The sequence below is a fragment of the Crassostrea angulata genome, chromosome 8 (genome assembly GCF_025612915.1).
Source record: "Crassostrea angulata isolate pt1a10 chromosome 8, ASM2561291v2, whole genome shotgun sequence".
In the NCBI taxonomy this organism is placed as follows: Eukaryota; Metazoa; Mollusca; class Bivalvia; order Ostreida; family Ostreidae; genus Magallana; species Magallana angulata.
Window position 1 is genome coordinate 74,616 of NC_069118.1, and position 22,121 is coordinate 96,736.

Below are 22,121 nucleotides of genomic sequence, written 5' to 3' on the forward strand. Positions count from 1 at the left end.
GCAATATAAACACTTTCTGACAGAAAAACACTTACACGAACCCATGCTTTTTCTTATGTAATAATTTGACTGGTTGTATATGCCAGGATTTCTCTCCAAACACTCAGGAAGAGCTCACACGAGCTGTCTGTAGTGCGGCGCAATTATCGCATTATCACTGGATAAACTGTCCAAACACTCGACTTTATCCTTTATAAATGGATCCGGTAGACCTTCAATCACTCAAACAATTTGTTCTGGAGAGGTTCGCTCCAGGTGTGAGCGCTGAATCTGATTGAAGACAAACACCGAGTCTGTTCCTTACCGACACCGGAAGTCGACAATAACTCCAGCTATTTGTCTAAATGGTAAATAAATGATCAATGTGTCTTTTTTAACACAGAACACGAATCTGCAGAACTCTCTTCTGAGTGTCTGTTACCGACCTACTGTCCTGGCCTCTCTCTATAAACTGGTTCTCACGGCGCACTCACACAGCGACCCCCGGGGAGGACCGCATTCTTTGGGCGCGTTCTGTTCACCTTCAGAGTGAGATATAAATTTCAGATACATATTAAATATTTGATCTCTCGATGACAAAGGCACTTCTTCTTATAGCATTGGAATACGAAGGATCGGGGACCCCTTAAAAGCCGCTATCAGATGTAGCGATAGACCACATCAGAGGACAAAGGTGAAAAAAAGACTACATTTTATTAATTCATTAAACCCATTTCTATGTATTAATATTTTCAACACTTCACCGCCCGCCTTTTTAACACCAGAGATATTTATCACTACTCGTGTAACAGTCCAGCCAAGCGTCCCATAGTGCATTTGGTAAATCTGTTTGATTACCGACAGGTGTGATCCCACAGGTGCAACTTAACTGATCGAATCTCCAAGTCAGCTACACGCTTGGATGAAATGATCATGTAACTCATTGAAACGGCTCTATATGGCGCACCGACACCCCATTAGATTTGTTATAACTTATCACCTCTTTGTAAGTAAAGGTGAGAATCAGACGTACGGTTATTGGGACTCTGCTCCACTGGATGACCTCTGATGACGAGGTTGAACTTCTGGAAGGGATTCGCTGTGAAGCGCCACACCCCCTTTGTCCGTAGCCCTCAAATTAATTTGGCGCATGCTTGGTTATATAAGGACGGACTTTTCTCAAAATGAGTTAGGAAAATGAGAAAATGTCATAACGAACAGCTCAACAGAGTGTTAAATATATATATATATATATATAACATGCCACAATATCACATTTTTGAATATCTATTTTGTGTATAAATATACTTCTTTATTCTTATTTTATTTTTAGGAAGTTAAGGTTAAGGTTTCGTTGTGTTTTTCCAATGTGCATTTCAAAACATTCGTCTTGTAAGGTTACGTAAACAAGTTGTACCCCTGGCAGGGTTGAGGACACTCGATCCCCTCTGTTGAGATAACTTTGGTTCACATTCTCAGCTTCACCTACTTTTTGGGGGATTCATTGTTGGGTTTCGGGGGGTCTCTTAGAACATGAACTGGTTTTTCTACGAAGGTCGACCACAAGACGTCAATACGTCACCACGGCGTCCAATCCCCACCAAGCTTTAGTGAGTCTCAATGAGCCAACTCATCTTCACGCTGTGGTTTTATTGAGCAAGCTGTTCTAGTTACATTTAAAAGCTGTTTGTATCAACAACTTTAGAACAATTGACTAGCTTTTCTCCACCCCCACGCCACACCCCCCTATTTGTAATTTATCCTTGGAAATTAGATTCACAGCAAAAAAAACGTTTGAACTGCTTTTTGAATCGTTCGCAATTCTATGGCATTGCAATTGGTTTTCACGTGTATATTGTGTATATATCTTTCGATTTCTAATTAACATGCCTTTTCCATGCAACTGTCTTTTAGTAATTGTCTAAAATTTGAATGACTCTTTAATGTATTCGCTTAGATAAAACGTCATAGAAATGGGATATTCTTTTTTTACATTTATGAGCGCAAGTTCCCCTCTCTAGTTTTTACTGAATCCTTGTCATTTTGTCTTTTATTTCACCTTAATTTCATTCAAATTGATCTGTCGTTTAAACTGATTTATAAACTGACGTTTGCAATATTCTCTAGAGAAAAAATCTACACATCTCCTTTGATGCGATGATTTTATTCTGCCTTCAAAGGTGGTAATTAAATTAGAATTGGTTGTGTTTTTATTGGAATGTATTCATAAACCCATTGCCCCGGCGTTTCGATCATTCTTTAATTCTAGCGTTATCGATCTTTTTAGATTGATTGTCGGCCATTAAATGATCAACATCTTAATAACCCTTGTTGGAATACATGGGAAAACAGGTCTACCAAAGGACCAGATATGCATGACTGCGCACGCGTAATGATAACCATATTTATTTAATGTGTAACATATCAGTGATCCAAGAAAGTTGTTTGAAAGCATTACTTTGCAGGGGAATTATGAGCTAAGAAAAACAGCATCAAGAGAAAAAATTGTGGAATATGGAACCTTTTTGTAATGGGAATGACGTATTCCAAAGTAAACTTAGAAAACAAAGTTTCTGGTAAAATCGTTTGTTGCATTCGGTGTTTCGTTCCGAATGACCGATTTATCCGTTTGAGTCCTGTACCGGGAATTCACTATGTTCTGTTCTCGAATTTTATGACCAGAAGGAACGATCTCACGGGAAGATGTTTGTGATAATGTATCCTATCATGCAATATTTAGCACATATATATACAACGCACTCTCATTATTTCAAGGTTATATTTTACATTCCCAAAGGTGTCTTTAATGTAGATGTCTTTTTAACCTATCTTACACGTAGTATATATGTTGTGGATTGCTGCTCTATTTTGTCAGAATGTATTCAGTTTGAATAAACCTTATTTTAGTAAAACAATGATTTAATAAACAGCACAACCATGCATGTATTTTGTAATTAGGTAAAATAATGTCATATTCGGATTCGTGACAAAGCGAATTACTAAGATCTGGCACTCGAGTAAACTTGACTCATTGAATTTATTGGTGCTTCAATATATAGAGAACAGAACTAGCGCTGATGGAATAAATGGAGTTGTAAGGTCGATTTATTGCATGATAAACAAAGTTATCAACCATCGGAGCCCCCCTAGGCTCAGCTTCAGCAATACAGGGCCTTCCACGCAGAACTAATCATCCAAAGTGTGGACCGTCGGAAACACCGGAACGCCTATTATCCGAGCAAATGGAGACCAGGAATGGCTATAAAACTCGACTGTGATTCCAGAATTGTTTTTTATACGATTATATGTAAAATTTACAATGCGCCTGGAACTCTTCTGTGTCAAGTTCAAAAGATGACACGCGTGATACAGACCTGTCCTAAGGGAGCGTTCGATTGTGCTGATTGCGGTGACGTGTTCGATTTGTAATTTTCGACACCTTCTTGTCCCGGGGAGCTTTAGATTTAGTAACTATGTGTATTGTTTAAGGTGATTTTCAGTGTCACTGTTTTCGCTCCGTACTTATCTCCCGTTCTATCGTGTACACAGGTTATAGTTTTACGAGAGGTGACTGGAAAATGCCCCGCAACAAAAGTGTCAACGAGGAGCTGAATATCACCGAATTCTCACCAAACAAGATAATAGAGCGAGATACAGCGATACACAGCCCCGTTACCATCAATGGGGTCCAGACCTCGCTACACAAATTACGACGCTAATCTCCGTGTTTGGGTGTCGGCCACGAGGATAACGAAATCACGTGACCTGGCTTTGATCATACAGACGGATCCCAGGTTCTAAGTGACACTGCACTTTTTTTATCTTTATGATATCGTAAATGAAGCTCAGTTGCGTTATTATTCCGATGGTGTATAACATTAAATTTCGTGTTTCGAATTCTTTTACTTCATTTCATATTTATTTATTTTATATATACGGTATCTTTTTATTGTCGATATATATATATATATATATATATATATATTAAATTCAATGTTTTCTTGTGTATATATATGTCCATTATGCAATTTTAAAACTCTATGGTTGCTTTTATGATATTATTAAACTAAATTGTACAACATTGAATGGATCATACATGTAACTTGCATTAGTGATAATCTGAGATGATGATAAGAGTTAACTTTTTGAAATACTGCTTTCTTATTTTGATATTTTTAGACAATTACTTACACGTAGTGACTGAATTTTCTTCCAGTTTTTAAAAAATACTTTAAGATGATTATAAAGGTTCTGGGGTTTTTGGTCCCATCGTGTGATATTTTAGGATAAAGATAATAGTCATTCATTCATTCATTCTTTATTTCTTTAAGCATTGCAGCTCATCAGATTTTACAAATAGTCAATGAATATAACTGGTTCCATGGCGCATTTAATTGGTTAAATATTTTGAGATGATGTCTTAGTTTTTGAATTATTAATTCACTGGTTTCACTTATTAATATTCAGAGTTTCAATATTTGGTTCCGAAGTTGCATAGTTGTTCTAGTTATTGGTTCCATGGTTCCAATATTTTGTGATTGTTGTAGAGTTTCGGGATCTGAAATATCAATAGGTTCCTTGGTCCGATCTTTTCTGATAATGACACAATTTTTAGGGTGATTGGTTTTCTGGTTTAAATTTCAAGATGAAGACATAGTTATTGAAAAATTGGGTGCATGGTTTAATATTGAAAGATTACGACATATTTTCTAAATTGATGCCCCGCGGTTCCTATTGTGGGCGGATGACCTCTGACCTCCCCCGCGGTGCCTTGTCACTACACGGCTGTTCATTTGTCTCCGTCGCCTGTTATTGTTACGTCAAGGCCGTTCTAATTAGTTTATTATGTAAATCATGAAAGGCTCTCAATACAATTATTTACACATGATTTTTCCAGGAATTCAATTTCAAAACAAAATTTTATTGCTACAATAAATATTTTATTCATGTTTTTTTTCTACTGTGAATAACATAATTAAAACATAACGTCCTAGGACTTACTTTTAGACTGTTACATCTCTCTCTCTCTCTCTCTCTCTCTCTCTCTCTCTCTCTCTCTCTCTCTCTCTCTCTCTCTCTCTCTCTCTCTCTCGCCATTTCCTTTCTTTAGTCATCTATCCGCGGTTTTCTAAGATTGATAGGCAACTCATAAAGTCATTCCCACTTTCCACAATAAAGCCATCATTTTGTTTACAAGTAGAAAAATATAAACCTCAATATTCTAAGGTATTGCTAATATACGACCTTATAACCATGTCAATATCCGAAAAATTTCAAATATCCGAACCAATATTGACCCGGTTGATCCGGATAAGCTATGTTTTATTATACAGTACAGTTTATGACATTCATACTGCATTGGTCAACGACTACTGGACAAAGGACACTATCTAGAAAGGCTGAAGCCGGTCTCCCTCGGGAATGCGTTAAGAAGGTGTGAATCTAAAAGGCCCTAATACTTGGTACAACAACCGGGACAATGGCCGCACCATTATTAGGATATACATCTCCCGGTTTTAACACCTTCTTTTAATGTCAAATCTCGCTTATTATTTACCAAAGCTTTCACCCTCGCGCTCTCTAATTGTGGACTTGGTGATTTACCGTCCCCCAAAGATAACGGACTTTTTCCCGTACTCCCGATCTGTGACGTCCGGCGTTTCTTGGTCTTCTTTTTCTTATTTTAAATCACCGAAAACACAGAAAGGAATGCCACTGAACACCTTTTAAGATGGCCCCGTGTATTGTCTACAGTTTAAGACATAAAAGCGAATCTTATCCACCAATAATCCAATTCTCTGCCTAAAACTGTGAGGAACAAACAAAAAGTTTATTGCCGACATTTTAACAGGAGCGAACTTTGCACGACAAAAGGTTGCTGATATCGCGCCGATTTTTTTCTTTTTTTGAAGACATTCCTTTCGTCTGGAGATCAGAGACCACGGCCTGTCATACATATAATTAAATTAATATCACTTTCTCTCGATCAGTTCTTTCATCTAAAAGATTTAAATTTCTTAAATCAAAGGAATTAAATTCCGCTACCGGCGCTTCTTTAAAAATTCCATTTTTATCTGCATTATAAGCGCCATATCGATGTTATGACTGAAAACAAACGAGAAAAAAACGGAGTAGGTTTTCTCAATTACCTGGTTGACAATTTGGAATATTCATTTACCTGCCTCAAGCCCCTGCAAGTGTACTGATCTCATCGATTTTGATTGCTAGTACTTAATCTGATAGCTAAATTTTATAATATAATTCTGTTTTTGTTGCACTTTTCCTACAGGAGATGAAGCAATGTAACGTTATGTAGAGATAGGGGAAGTGAATTTAAATATCACCTACCTGCTTAGATTGTCTTTTTTATGGATGAATTATTGTCGCCTTGAAGTTCTAGAATCTTTTTTTTTCTCACACAAATATAAAAATCACACAATAAAACAGAAAAAGAGGAATCCAGTTATGTTAATAATCCCAACATGATAAATACGAATTTCCTCGGATTCACCAAAAAATCACAAAATTGGTTCCTGGATTGGTAAAGCTTCTCCGTAAACTCATTGCGTCCCGCGGGTCAGGAATGATACAATGTCAGTGCCGAACATGGCGTATTAATTGTTTTAATTTGACACCTGAGATCAGAGGGTTTGATCCCCAGAAACCAATGTCACACAACCTAGCGACTTGTCGAGGGTCTACCAAATATGATTGACAGTTCGCCTCGTGGCACGGTTGGCTGCTACTCCTAACATGCTAGAATGGTTCGCAGATCCCATCAAAGGCCGCTCTCCTGCGCTGAAAGTTCGATAAATACTTGTTTCATTATAATATAAACTGCACCTGATGACAGTATCTACTAGACCCGATTCCTGCTCTCCGGCGCGGGGGGTTTAATCCACTGCATGGATGGGAGAAAGAGAGAGGGACACCACTTTACGTTTTCTTTTAACCTGCGTAAAAATCCACAAAACGTCGTATGTCGATTTTTGGATATCATCTAATGAAATGAGTTTTATTAAAGTGTTGTAATGCAGTTGTCTTGTTCTGGCACACGACGATATGGTTGCCTCCAGGTGTTGCGAAAATTGTTTTGTCAAGCTTAGGCCGTGACTCTTCCTGCCCGGATTAGACACTAATTCAGATTTAATTAGACGGTTCTGCAAATGTATGAAATCTAATTATAAAACAATTGTCATTTAGCCCACCAGTTCATTGAATTCTAATTTTAAAGATAATTCATTCACAAAGAAGCGTACCTGCAATTTAGGGTCACGTGGTTTTTGGGGACCTTTACGCTATCGGTCGGAGTTGTACAATTTGCATAGGTTATCGAGCAGATTACAGTTTTATTGCTTTAAACTTAATTTCAAATTGACCGAGATGCAATGTTACGAACTTGTTTGCTGCGGGTTATTATTGTGAAGGGTACCTGCCAAATTGTGTGTACCCTTAATTCAATAAAAGCAATAACTCTGAAACCGAATCTTTTTACTTGTATAGTACACACTAAAGTACATACTTTGCAAAAATTAATAACGTGTTGTGAATTAAATTAATTGTTATCTTAAACTAAGGTACAATGACCTACCAATATAGGGGATAACTCTCGCAAAGGAATTACCAATTTTATCCCTTGACATAAATATTCCGTTTTTAATGTTATGGTACGCTTTTAGGATTTTAACGGTGAATGCTAATAAGAGTAAATCATATTCAAATGTCAAATGAAATCGCCGGGGTTTTTTTTAAACCAATTGTGCAATGTTTACCATCAATTGCACTTTTAAAATTTTTATAAAGATAAAATTGTAATGCTCCCATTGGTTTCGAACTCATGATTTGTAGATCTGATCAATATGTGACGCCTCAAACCATGAAGCAGTGAAAATAGATTGTTGGGGAAAAACAAGCAGATTTTTAGTACATTTTATTCTTTATTTTGAAAGACAGTACGTTACAAAATGGAGGTGTCTTATTCCTCTATTATTTAAGTTGAAAGCAATATATTTCTTAACAAGATATAAGGGTTAGCTTAAATGCTTCAGAACGTTGATTTTAGATTTTCAAACCACAATATCTCAAACCTTTACAAAGACCCTCCATACTATAGTCTGTCCCAAGTTATTGCTTCCATCAATTTTTGATGATTTTTAATAAAAATACACATACCTATGAAAGAAATACAATTTAAATCGATGAAAGGGAACATATCCAAGATATCTGCATTGAACAATTATCCCTTTTCACTAACGAAAACAATTTTCTTACGGAGATTTATAATGGGAAATGTTTACATCTTTTTTCCATTCGGAAATACTCGGGATACCTCGCGCAATTTTTTAACGTTATCATCCGGGCTTATTAATGGCTAATGCAATGCAAAATCTCCATAGACTTTCAATTTTGGGATGTGTATTGAAACCTGAAGCGGTAGAGGGGGCGTTTCAAAACAGATAATCTGGACATTTTTCATATTAGTGGATGAACGTAGTTTGAGCACAAAGGGAATTTACTATTATTGAAATATCAAGCAATAAGTGGTGGAAGCAAAAACTCGGGACAGAGTATAACAAAAACCTAACCGAAATCCTATAAGAGTTTGATTAGAGTTTTTACGTTTGATGTTTTATAGTTGGTGGAATCAAACATATCTGAGAATTTCATAAGGTTTCTCAATAATCAGTTTGAGAAAAAAAACCCAAAAAACATGTTTCTTGGAATAACACGTTTAGTTTTTTTTCTGGTCCGTAGAATGTTTACCTGAGAATTTAAACAATTGCAAAAAGAACCTCGAACTGATCAAGACTGCTGTTGGTAGACCCTCATTCTCCAACAGAATTTGAGAATTTGTTCTTAGAAATTCATAAAATGTACCAGTTGAGACTCAAAATTGTTAATGGAAGGTTTCGTTCCAAAAATGTAAGATGTCTACAGACAGTACGAATATACGTATATGGTTTACCAGTAAGAGCACTGTGGAAACCTGGATATTTGGAAGGATCTCCATTAGCATTCAGTATAAATATTCCTCCGCCACTTGTCAAGGGTCCCGGCGAGGTAAACAGTCTATATTATACCAGGTTTATGTCCCCTTAATCGGCGGGGAACCAGTAAACGTCGACAATAACGCTGTCACATCTCACCTGGAACCATAAACACGGTCACTGATGTGTCTCACCTCACAGGTAAACACAGGTAAAAAAGACAGACGTTTCTAGAAATTCATTGAGATCTCCTTATTCCAAAGTGACGTTATTGTGAATTTGATTTTGGCCAAAAAAGAAAAACTAAGTGCTGAATTCATTAGTAAGGTTTTTTTTTATTTATTGCTTTTCAAAATTACTGATAAGTCGAAACCCCTCCCCCTTTCAATTTGCTTCCCAGGCCACTGAATTGCAATATCATGTTTAATCCTATGTTATTGTGTGATTTTTATGTTATCAATCTGTGGAAAATAAACCTAATTCGTAATTTTCAAATGATCAAAATATGGTCAACAATTTGTGATTTCGTTACATAAGATCAATTTTTCTATAGTGATATTGTTAAATATATTATAGTCTGTCCCAAGTTATTGCTTCCATCACTTTTTGATGATGTTTTATAAAAATACTCATACCTATGAAAGAAGTACAGTTGAAATCGATAAAACGGAATATATCCAAGATATCTTCATTGAACAATTATTATTTTTTTCTCATAAAAGTTCACAGGAACGGAAACAAATTTCTTACGGAAATTTATAATGGGAAATGTTTACATCTTTTCTCCATTCGGAAGTACTCGCGATACCTCGCGCAATTTTTCAACGTTATCATCCGGGCTTATTAATGGCTGATGCAATGCTAAATCTCCGTACACTTTCTATTTTGGGATGTGTATTGAAACCTGAAGCAGTAGAGGGGGCGTTTCAAAACAGATAATATGGACATTTTTCATATTAGTGGATGAACATTGTTTGAGCACAAAGGTATTTATGAATATCGAAATATCAAGCAAAAAGTGGTGGAAGCAAAAACTCGGGACAGAGTATAATTTTTTTATGAACAGTAATATTGTAAATGATATTGAATTATTTTTCATTAGTGATGTTGTTAGTGATAGTGTTATTTTAATCACCAGTGATATTCTTAAATAATATGATAATTCTATCAATAGTGATGTCATCAAAAAAAAAATGTTAGTAATACATTTATCTACATGTATCGAGATGTGGTTGGTGAATTGTTCAATTTACAACAATTGAATTTGTGGGTGTTTTGTTAGTTTCTACCGGTGCTATTTTTCAGGGGGGGGGGGTCAATAAATATATTGTTAGTTTCATCAACAGTTATCAGTTTTTTTAAATAATTTATTCTATCAAAAGAAATGTTGTAAGTGAAATTATTAAATTTATTACTATTGATATCATGACAAAAGATGGTAATTGTCTGATTTACCAAATGTGATATTGTTAGTGGTTATTTTGTTTTATCGACTGCACTTGTGATGTTTCTTTTATAAAAATAGTTTTATCAAAAGTTAAATGCTAGTATATATCACGAAAGTCACAGTCTTATCAAAAGTGATATTATTAATAAAATGTTATTTCTATCAATAAAAATATTGTTAACATTAATAGTTTCACCAATAATGAAATTGTTTTTAATAGTAGTTTCATCAATAATGATATTGTTATGACATTAATAGGTTTATCGATAATGATATTGCACATGGTTACAATATTTATTTTATGGTTTCATCAATTAATGATATTATCTATAATATTAATTATTTAATCAATGATAATATTGTTTATGATATCTTTTTAATACTTTCATCAATTTATGATATTGTTTTAATCTTAATAGCCTCACTATTAATGACATTGTTTATGATATTCATTTAATACTTTCATCAATTCATGACCTTGTTGATAATATTAATAGTTTCATTCATAATGAATTTTTTTTTTTTGTTAAATCTAGCTTCATTAATAATGATATTACTTATAATATTTATGGTTTCACAACTAGATATATTGTTATTGATAGACTCATGCATAATGATTTTGGTTGTTATCTATTGTTTTCGAAAACTCCGTTCATTTTTTTTTCAGAATTAATTTTAGTGAAAAAAACATGTATGGTGCAAAAAGTAGGCCATTGAGGTTCTTTATCGTGCTGCTACATACTCCCCGGCCCGCTAATTCTTTTGCATCAATCGCTGCTCATAAGACAGATAGGCGTCGGAACCGAGAAGGCTTTTTATCGTGCTGCTACATACTCCCCGTCCCACTGTTTTATTCAAGACTGAATTGCGTTCATTCCAGACTGCTTTCGAACCCCCAACGCATGCGGTAAGCGGTCAGAGTTGACGAAATATGGCATCATAATAAAGGAAGTTAATAACACTACCTGACTTGCACTTTTTATTTGATACTAATGAGTTATCAGAGTAAGTCGGACACAATGGTTACAAATTAACCATAACAGTGCTACATTTAGTGCGGACACAACAAAGTCCGGACTTTTAGCGACCCTTTCCTGGTTTCTATAAGACTTGGGTCAAATTCTTTCCCTTATTCTTGTGGATGTTTTTGCAAGGAATCACTATGTCAATTTCAACATGCATAATGTTTAAGCTTTGATTTCTTAATAGTAAGCTAAATTTAGAATTATTTAATTATATAATATATCCAGGAATTTCTTCCTCTGACATAGAAGGTTAGATTTGTCAAATGTTTAACCCTGACCAATCAAATTGCTCGCTACATTTATTAATCCTAATAACCTACAGAGACAAAATACCCAGAATGTGAACACAGTGTTTGCGATGTCTTCTAGAATCTGTTTAAAAGACGTTGGAAAGGACTATATATGGTTTGAGCCTAAAATGGCCCCCTAAAATGAACATTGTCATTTTACTGTAATTCTTTGTTTTATTTGTACAAATATACATTTGAAGTTTTTTCATAAATTTCATTTTGATTTTAGTGCCCACAATTTAGAAATATGACATCATAATGTTTACCTTTTCCCGCCATTTTTTCATTTTTAGCATAAAATGGCTTGTTTTGAGGCAGTTTTTCTTTAAGGAAACATTAAGCGACTACTTGAACAAACAAAATATTTTCACCAAAGATGTACCTTTCCAATACTTATAAGTGACAAAAAGTTCGTTCTTGTTCAAAGAGTCGCTCTATATTTCCCATTCGAAAAAAAGATAAGAAAAATGTCAATTTTTGGTTGATTTTGATTCAATTATAAAAATACCATCACTTCTGACGTCATATACTGCCAGTGAGTGCATATAAATCAAATAAATAGGTGAAAAACATATTTCATGTCAACTCTTTTATAAAATAACACAACAAATTAATGTACCTGAATCATTTTAAAAATAGCGAATTTTGGGGGCCAAATTTGACTAAAATCATATATAGTTCTTTCTGTGCAAAACTAGAACTATATAAAACTATTTTTATTCGTATTTTTATTCTAGACTTTTACAAATACATTGTGACGGTACATGTACATAAACCTAATCGTTCCTCGGAAAATTATAAACATCAAGTTGATTTGAGATTCTGTGTAGACATATCGAGAAAATGCTTCAATATATGCATGGTAACAGTAGTGAACATTTAATTTGATCTTTGACCAAGAGTCGGAAAAAAAAATCTCAATTTGAAATATTTCTGTAGAATGATATGTAAAACACCCATTACAGGAAAACAAATATTGCAATTAAATTATAATTGGGATGAAAGGGTTTCTATTTCAAGCCCGGGTTATCAATCAAAGACGGCATTAAACAGATAAAGGCGAGCGGATCTATCCAATCAAATTAACTAATTGAATTCAAAACAATGACACACTGGCACGAAGTTCCATTTCCTTGCAGTTTTATTGCAATAACAAACTCGTGGCTGGGGTGCAGGTGAAACCCATTAATTGGATATCAGAGAAAGAACATTCGGATTACATTTTTATATTCATTTTGAATTTAACTGATAGTCATTTCAACATAATGATAAAACAGATTAGCCCTAAAAAAATATGTATGTATCTACACAGGCAGATGCACCTCACGTGAAGTTTACGTGACATTGTTCACGTAAGATTCAGCACTCACTTAAATTTCCGAGAAAATAAGGTAAAGAGAATTCTATGTTTCAAAAATTCAACGTGATTGAGACGTGATTGGGGTTTCTTTGGGGGTTTTTTTGTTGGGGGGGGGGGGCGGTTGCAAGTGATGCACAACTGTTTTATTTACAACACGCGTTTCCTTAATTTTCTCAATAAGGGTTCTGGTATGAAATAACAATATTCTTTATTTAAGTTTTGCGATTTGCAGTAAGTCGCGAAAATTTCGCTTACATTACGAAAGTTTCGCGTTTATTTGCGAAAGTTCCGCGTTTATTCGCGTTTAATCGCAATAGTTTACCGTTAGACCGCAAAAGGTATGCGTTATAACGCAAAATGTTGTGTTATATCGCGAAAGTCTCGCGTTTATTAACGAAAAAATTTTTTTTACCTACTTCATTGAGCTCCATGGGATTTCGTTATTTCCATAAATAGAGAAAGAGAGAGAGAGAGAGAGTTTTAATTTTGTTTTGGATTGAGTAATATGATGAATGAAAAAAAAAGAATCGGTACGTGATACATTGACTCTATGAGCAGACAGTCATCAATCACCACGTGATTTGTCAATGGCAGAAGCCATGATCGGTTTACGTTCACAGAGTTTGAAATCTTTATCAAATACCAAAGAAACAATTCTCACACAATTCCACTAATGCCGGAATAAAGGACCAAGCTCGTGCTATAACGACCTCATGCACGGTTTCGACAATGACTGCAGCATTGATTAGAGTGCAGCTAATTAAAAACAGTCCAGATTGGTCGAAAACTGGGACCTTGGACCGTCTGGTAGATTCACACAACGTGGATCTTCCGATAAAACTGTAATTAAAAAGAAAGAATGAACGAAAAAAACTTTCAAATCGCGTAACCTTCCTTGCTAGTAATTAAGATTTGTAGAAAAGCTGTACAAGATAAGAGAGGGGGAGGTGGGTCTGCTTTTGTTGGCCCGTCATTCCATTGCACCTACCAGTGTCACCTCTTATTACCAACCCCCGCCTCTCTCTCTCTCTCTCTCTCTCTCTCTCTCTCTCTCTCTCTCTCTCCAGGCTGACTAATTCTAATGCACTCTGTACGACACGAAACATTTGATAATGGAGAGTGTTATAACCTTCATAACTTTAATCTGAATTGATGAGGTTATAAACTTTTTGATAGAGATTAAGTATATATCCATGAATCAAATTTTCCAACCCATAATTTCTTTTATGAATATTCAATGAATTCGACTTTATTGTTTTTAGTTTTTACGATATAAAGAGAATAATCAGTGAGTTGTTAAAAATGCTTTTTTATGTCTTTGATCAGAATATTAAATTGCGTTCATTTTTATTATCCGTTGGTCATATTCATATAATGTTTAAGTAGTGCAATGAATTTTGGCTGAATGAAATATGATTAAAATATAATTCTTTATCCATGAATAAAGACATCGTATATCAATGTAAAAATTGATAAATGATAAACACACATATTTTGCATTTTCACAAAAAAATAAACTCTCGAGAACATTTAATACACTGTGCAATGTTGTTTATAGGATACGTTAAGGAAGGAACCCTCTCTTCAAAATTAAATTCAGTGGTAAACCCACAAACCACAAACATCTCCCACCCACCAATCGACGTCATTCATACCCCTATATCTGACCGGAAATAGAAGGTTCATCCTTATTTTTATGAAGGAGTTCATTGTCATCATCTTATTACGTGATATAAAATGCACACAACTAATTTTGTTAAACCTGCATGGCATCGGAAAACAAGATTAAAATTTTGGTTGACTAATTGATAAATCAATTGATTTATTTTTTAATTGATTGATTGATCATCATAATGATTGATTGATTGATTGATGATTGATTTTTTTAAATGGATTGATAGATAATGATCGATCGATTATTTGATTGGTTGATTGATAAAAACCAAAAGTTGTACATTCACATATCGCACGTTTTTGTGTGTGTTCTCGGTGCCAATTCTGCTTCTCGCGACTTTTCATAAAAGTTTTTTTTTTAAATTGTAAGTTGAAAACATTTGTTACTGGAATCTGTTAAATACTTGTCTTATCAAACATGAAAAGAAAAACACACACCCTCACAATATAGCCCACGTCGTATTTTACATACACCAAGGACTCCAGTAAAATAAAGACTGCTTTGTATCTGTAGGACTCGTGTTACAAGTTAAGGATATATTTAATGAGTCCTAGTTTTCGAATTTGATCCTACAAGTCACATTATACCACAAATCAAATTATATACGGGAACGGATAGCAATATTGTGGTATGATTTGAATTTCATATCATTTTTATTGCTTCATGAAGAGGTAAATAATACAAGAAATATGGTTCAGCAATAAAAAAGAAAATTGGAGATTTGGTTCTTGACAAATCAACAAAGACCACGTGACTGACACGTGACAGGGGTATTGTCTTGGGGAGCAGTTTATGGGGTTCTGTTGACCCAGTCTCTACACGACATCAGACGACATCGCCTTGTGTTTCAGTAACTGGGGATGACTAATTCAAATGGTTGCTATTACAGCGGAAACGCATGTTGATATGATTCGTTCCCAGTTCGGAAAGGTCATCATTGAAAATGTAGGTTTCAACATCAAATCCAATTGAGAGCGTCAGTTCTACTACGATAGACCTAAAATAACGTTTTCCTCACATATTATTCCAAATGTTTGGTAAAATAATAAAATTTGATCGAAGGAAGCAAAGCAATGTTAACATTTTCTTAAAATAGACGAGTCTAAAACATATTGTAAAATGAGCAGGTTCTGCCTGCATAGTACCGGTATATCGTTTATATGATAAGCCAAAAACAAGTGCAATGGTGATCATTATCAGATATATATTGTACAGTTACTAGTATATGGACTGAATGTGTGACCTCTCTAATTGATTAAATTTACAACTTTGACAGTACAGCGTTAAAATAAAGAAGTCAAAAGTGCAGGGTTGCCTTAAGCAGATCGTGTGTCTCTTGTCATAGAAAACATTCCAATGTTAATCTGATCACACTTAAAGCATTTATTGAAAAAAAAATATCAGATTTAAAATGCTTCGTATAACCCTAGGCATTGACGGTGTTCATATTGTGGATTATGTTAATCTGACATGAAAATTACGTAATTTGAAGAAAAAAACAAAACCACGTTGTCGGCTTTCTGTGTTTTAAGCCGAATGTCATATAAGATTGCTTTCAGCAGAAATCTTTTTAAATACCAAATACTACCTATCCATAGGATTCAAGGAAATTTGATGAATGCGCCAATGATTTCATATTATCTCTTCAAATTGATGTTTTTTTTGTGTTTTAAGATAATTTTAAGCGCATATTTCTCGCGTCTTTTAGATAAGTTAAAATTGATATCGGTAAATACAATCTAAATACAATTTGAGATTTTATATTTAATTCACTATGCAGATTTCTAGTCGATAAAATGTTGACAAAGGTTGTCATGTGTCTAGCAAAGAATGTACAGACAAAAAGACAACTGGATCTGAACACTTAAAAAGACAACAATCGTTCAACCAATAATATTTAGTAAACGCAAATTTCATGAGAATAAGGGTCTTCACATAGTACGGAATTTTTTCACATAAAATTCTCAAATCTGCATTTGAAACGCATTTAATGTGAATTGTTTTTTATTCAGGGAAAAACAAAGTTAATATTTTTCTACGTGATTCAAGTAATATTCGCCTGAAAACACCTTATAAATTCCATACTGACGTGAGGCGTATTTGCCAATAAACGAATATTGGATCCTCGCATAGGGAATAAAAATTATTGTTATACTTTCATGTTAAATACTGAAATCTGATTGGTGAAGACGCAGTTAATAATATTTACTATTACCCTCAGCGTTAGCAACGCACTTGGCAACGGGTAACATTAAAAAATGTTACATGCGCGAAAATTATGCGCGTACGGTTCGCTGTAGAATTCACGTTATTCCTATATAAAAGCAGTAAAATTTTCTTTAAAATTTTAAAAAAGACATTCAGTATAACAAAATAAATAGTGCCTGTTTGGGAGGATAACAGTTGAAATTGACACCCCTCGAAAACCATTGTCAACCTCCGCTTCGCGTCGGTTGACAATGGTTTTCTCGGGGTGTCAATTTCAACTGTTACCCTCCTAAACAGGCACTATTTATATAATATAAAATGCAATTGATGTTCAAAATATGAAGGTTATGGTTAATTAAAAAAAAAAATGAATGAACTTGTTTGTTTGTTTAAATAAAACAATATTACTAAGAATTTCGAACTAAATGCGATGTTTTTGTGATTTTTGGGAACAATAAAAGACAATTCAGTTAACTGAGGAAGCAAAGACCCATGGGACAGTCTATCCATTACAAAACAGGACCACATATACGTAGACCTTTATTTAAATCTCAAACCGATTTCGGATGCTTTCTCATTTTTATGACAAAAGTAGGGACATATTGATTTATATTTTAAAATTTTAATAACAAATCTGGTGAAATACTACATACTTTTCTTTGGCAGGTGTCAGAATAAATCACAATGTTTCAAAAAATACAGGATGTAAAAGGTGCATGGGGGTCACACAGGTGCGACACACTCTAACCTCACCCCGATCATGTACATTTAGATTCAATACTTACTTTCAATGATAAGTTAGAAAATCAAGAATATAGATGTTGGACATTATTATATACAGAACGAAATAAAAGCCATTAGAATTATAACCTTAAATATAGATTTTCCCTCTACTTGAAATATGTGTACATCTATATTCACAATTGCCTTTCCCTCACATATGACGCCTAAAGAGGTTGGTTTAAGCTAGAGATGTTTAAGTTAATAACGATAAGTGCAAACAATTTTATCAAATTAACCATCTTTTTAATCTTTCATTTAATCATTGGTGATTGCTCAAGCACCTTTTTGAATTAATTAAGAAAAAAAAAATGAGATTCATGATTTCGTCGAGACTCGATGGGATCAATGTTTGCTACGCTCTCATAGAGAAATGGCCACAATTACTATATTGACGTCATACATACATACATAGGATGACCGGTCAATATGTAATATCTATCTTACGTTTTTAAAAATGATTTGCTTAGCTATAAACTAACATTTCGTAGATAAAATTTCCATACATTTTAACTTTAAAATTTGAATGTGTCATCTTTATACAGATCTCTTCATATCAAGGAGATAAATATAATAGTGTAAAAAAATGACATGATCATAAAGCAACCTTAATACTGGTACGTGTACATAGATCTGCCTCGCCCTGTTGTATCAAGAAAACTCACATGCAAAACAAGAGCTATTACCTAATGAGTTGGCACATATGCAGAATATTGAAACTGAAAGACGCGACGGCAGAAGAGTCTGCTTGAAACACGCTAATAGCAGCCGAGACGCAGGTGGTTGGGTGTCATAATCAAAGTCCTGCAAAGCCTCACAGCTGGGGAGCACTCTTGTGTGTTTCGATTCCATTTGATGCGAGGAGAGCGGGGGAAAATCTGCCAGGCAGGGATATGATGGCATATCGGAATAAATGATAAGCTAATTTCTTGTGATATTCTTGCATCGGGAAACGTCTTGGGAAGCAATGACGTGCCTATTATATCGAAATAATGGCCATTAAACTCGAGCTTTATATTCTTTCAATTTGTTCTGGAATTTGACCGCTTTTATCTTATGTTCTTGTGGAAAATATTTTTGCTTCGTTTTCTTATTATATGAATTATATTCAATGAATGTCAATGTATAGAAAGTATAGGTCAAAGAAAGCAAGGTCATATAATAAGACTCATCTCTCGAATTTAATGATAGCTATCGTTTACATTCGCAATTCATCTTGAAACTCTCTTCGCAGTAAAAAGATATGGATTGATATGTCAAGCACTCGAATATATATTTGTAACATATTTCATACAGTTATTAAGACCTGACACAACATGCCGATAAGAAGAATTAACATGCGTTTTGAAAAATAAGTTTTTTCGGCGCGTCAAAATTCGCTCTTAAAATTTGTGAACGATGAGCTATAAAAAGACAAAGCCCGCTGTTTGAATGATAATGAGAACCTTGTGACAATAACTGCCACTCCAGAGGGGATCGGTTACCGCTCTGATCATTTTATCATCTTTAGTTTGACGTTGATTGAATAAAAAAATAAACCAAAGCACCAAAGCCGAGTTGCTTGATTAACGTCGAGTGTTTAAAGGCCTTGTTGTGGTGAAAAAATTATATATTGCAATAATCCGTTTTATTGTTACAAAAAAAGTTTCCTACTCTTTCGTTGTCAACACTTAGAAAAAAAATTGTCAAATCATGTCTCCCTCGACGAATGCATTAAAGATACTTGTGTAATCGTATCAACAACCAGTAAATGTGTGGGGGTGGGGTACATCCTCCTCCGCTCAATGTTAGAGTCCCATAAACACGCTACACAAAGTTAACCAACTAGTTCGTTCCTATTAGGCGAGTGTCTTAAACTGGCATCTCTAATCGTTTAACACAATGCCACAGACAAAAAAATGTCAATGATGACTATAATTTCTCTCTCTCTCTCTCTCTCTCTCTCTCTCTCTCTCTCTCTCTCTCTCTGCGTGTATTTCCCTGTATTAGTCTGTCTGATTGTTTCTCAGTGTTATATATCTCTTCATCTTTCTTTCCATCCCTTTCTTGGTACAGTCGAGCAGTGCTGCCGTGTCGGTGAAGTGGCAGATCCATCAGCGCTGACAGTTCCCGTGGAGGTGTATACCACAGGTGTTCAAACCGCCGTACATTCATTGCATAAGACAAGTCGCTCAAATAGCGGGTTTTTATTACGGAAAAATAGCTGATACAGAATGTCAAACATCTCCCGGTATATCACTTCCAGTTTCTTCTGATTTAACAAGGTTTCCGGATAAACAGCTCTGCAATTGCTTGTCAGACCTGCACACAATTGCCTTAATAAAACCACGCAAATGTACAAAAGTTCACTGGAATATGAACTTGATCTTTTTTCTCAGAATTTCATCTCGTGATTTTAAGCATGCGTATTATCAGCCAAACAAAAACATATGTTCTAGAGATCGAAGCCACTAGCAATCATATACTTTACAATTTCATTCAATTCTTATACTTTTTAGAATGATGATGATGATGAACATATTTTTCTTATCAATAAGTTACTTCGAAAGTTGAATTATGTTCCAGTAAAATTCATATCATGTTCTAAGCAGTGATTCATCATACTCAGGTTGATTCCAATGTATACAAAATTCTGACCCTGAAGTACCTTCAAGTTGGTTACTCCGAAACGAACCAATAATTTGATAACTCCTCCAGAATTTCAGATTGTCTCTTTCTATAATGAGACTTGAGTGCTTATAATTAAAATACATACCCCCTGCTTGTAAAATGATGAAAATTTCAATCAAAACTTTTAACTATAAGACCGGCGTAATATCATTAATGTTATTATGTAACGTTGAGATTCGATTACTGACTGCTGTAATTATCCGTAGATTGAACGCTCCAAAATGTAGAGAATGCCGATCATATCGATATAACATGCAAACCTTACAGCTATAATGTATGCATGCAAAAAAAATCAACCTAAATCGATATGCGATTTGTTACGTGTACACAATCATATTCAAAACTTATTTTTCCGATACAGAGTACTTAAATTTTACGCTAAATAAAACTTTTAAAAGAATGATTTAAAGAACTTCAAAACAAATACGCATTTAAGAATACAATTGAAAAATACCGTTCATTTTATATAAATGCTTCAAAGTCTAGTAGATTTGAGTTTTGGAGGCTTGTGTGTAGCGAGACAGTTTACCGGACCCAAACAATCAGGGGGCGATTTCGCTGATTGTGTACATAGATGGCGCTGAACTGGATTTGATGTTGATATCACATAAACAGGACACTGGCTATGAGATCTTTTCTCTTTTATCAAACATTGTTATAATCTGTACATAAATAGTCCATAAAGCGAGGTTTTCAGCAAAGACGTCCCCAAACGCGCGACGCTCTGTGTCTTGGCACATGTTGTGACAATCAATTCTTCATTGTCTATAATACTAAGAAAAAAGTAATAATGAAACGTACAGATAACATCCTTATTATAGGGTTAAGTTACAAGAAGGAAGGATGGTTATATATCGAGTAATCAATTATCAATGTCGATGTTGTGGTGGTGATGAATAGGGATATAATCTGAATTCATAAATTCGTCCAAAAATTTCATCCCCCATTGATTTTGAAAAAGCTATATGACATTTGAACTCAAGTTATAAAATTTATTTTTATTGTTTATTTATTTCACTTCATTAATATGCTGTTTAACGACGGAAATATTTCAACGAGCTTCTACGACCTATTTATGTTATATTGACAAATCAAAGAGCAGTCATGGATGCCAAAGATGTATTTTCATTCTTTAAAAAAAATACACTCAGGGAAATTAACTAATTCATTAATGAGTATCCATTTCAAGTTGAAAACTTGGATGGGGTTGGTTTAGAATGTGGTATTAGTGGTTTTTATAGTGTACAAGGTGGAAACTGATGAAAATAAGCCGTCGATCTGTCGGACAGATCTATCGATATATCCAGGCCACGCCTATTCATAAACAGCTAAAAAGACCATGTGAAGTAAGTTTACTAATTCATCTTTGCATAATCATGTGATCTAGGTATTTATGGTCTTTATGAAGTTATGTAGATGTAGCGAGCCTTGATTGATGTTTCCCACATCATAGTCAACAGCCGTCTCTTGCGGCTTCTGCGGGATCTATGGATTCAAGGATCAGAGATTCCTCGCAGTAGTATTTTACCAATCCACATTTTTTTCGATGCATATGTCTCAGAGGTGTATACATGTCCCTCTTCATTCTCCTTTGTTCCATGTCATACAAACAATAAGTATGCATCAATAATGCTCGTTCAGTGGGTGCAACAAACCCTCAAAGGAATCTAGGAAATGATAAAGGAGTGTTCATATTCAAC

The 22,121-nt window shown here is 34.6% G+C and overlaps 1 protein-coding gene across 2 annotated transcripts in view; it reads right to left on the reverse strand.

Annotated features, from left to right (window-relative positions):
• Positions 1-6,971, reverse strand: part of LOC128159655 (protein Wnt-5b-like) — a 30,651-nt gene extending 23,680 nt beyond the window's left edge. Inside the window, exon 1 of one of the 2 annotated variants that reach the window (XM_052822825.1) lies at positions 6,328-6,971. The gene's annotated coding sequence lies outside the window, so the exon portion shown is untranslated. Of the gene's footprint in view, positions 1-35; positions 531-6,327 lie in introns of those variants that run through there. The other variant, XM_052822826.1, reaches the window with a different exon arrangement.
• Positions 6,972-22,121: the final 15,150 nt, after the last annotated feature.